Source organism: Leptodactylus fuscus, chromosome 3 (assembly GCF_031893055.1).
Source record: "Leptodactylus fuscus isolate aLepFus1 chromosome 3, aLepFus1.hap2, whole genome shotgun sequence".
NCBI classification, from domain to species: Eukaryota; Metazoa; Chordata; class Amphibia; order Anura; family Leptodactylidae; genus Leptodactylus; species Leptodactylus fuscus.
In genome coordinates, this window is record NC_134267.1 from 212,821,351 (window position 1) to 212,821,938 (window position 588).

A 588-nucleotide genomic window follows, 5' to 3' on the forward strand; every position below is an offset into this window, starting at 1 on the left:
TTTATGACGTGTTTGTTGAGATAACATTGTATTATTGCAGGTTATTAAAGATCTTCTAAAAAATTACAAAAAGTGTAGGAAATTTTATTTGATAAAAGGTCGCCGCAGCCATCACCTTATTGTCAGCACAGGCAAGACTACAATGACCAGTAATATCTAGATTTAGTAGGTAACAAAGGGACCACCTCAGAGACGTAACATGAAGTCCCTATGCCCCAATGCAAATTATGTATATCATGTTCTACACTATGTTTTATAGATAAGATAATCCTTTAATAGTCCCACATTGGGGAAATTTCAGAATTTCACTATGTCTTATAGATAGGTTCCTAGGAGCCCTAAGAGTATTCTACACTATGATTTATAGATAGGTTCCTAGGAGCCCTGACAGTGTTCTACACTATGTTTTATAGATAGGTTCCTAGGAGCCCTGACAGTGTTCTACACTATGTTTTATAGATAGGTTCCTAGGAGCCCTGACAGTGTTCTACACTATGTTTTATAGACAGGTTCCTAGGAGCCCTGACAGTGTTCTACACTATGTTTTATAGATAGGTTCCTACGAGCCCTGACAGTGTTCTACACTAT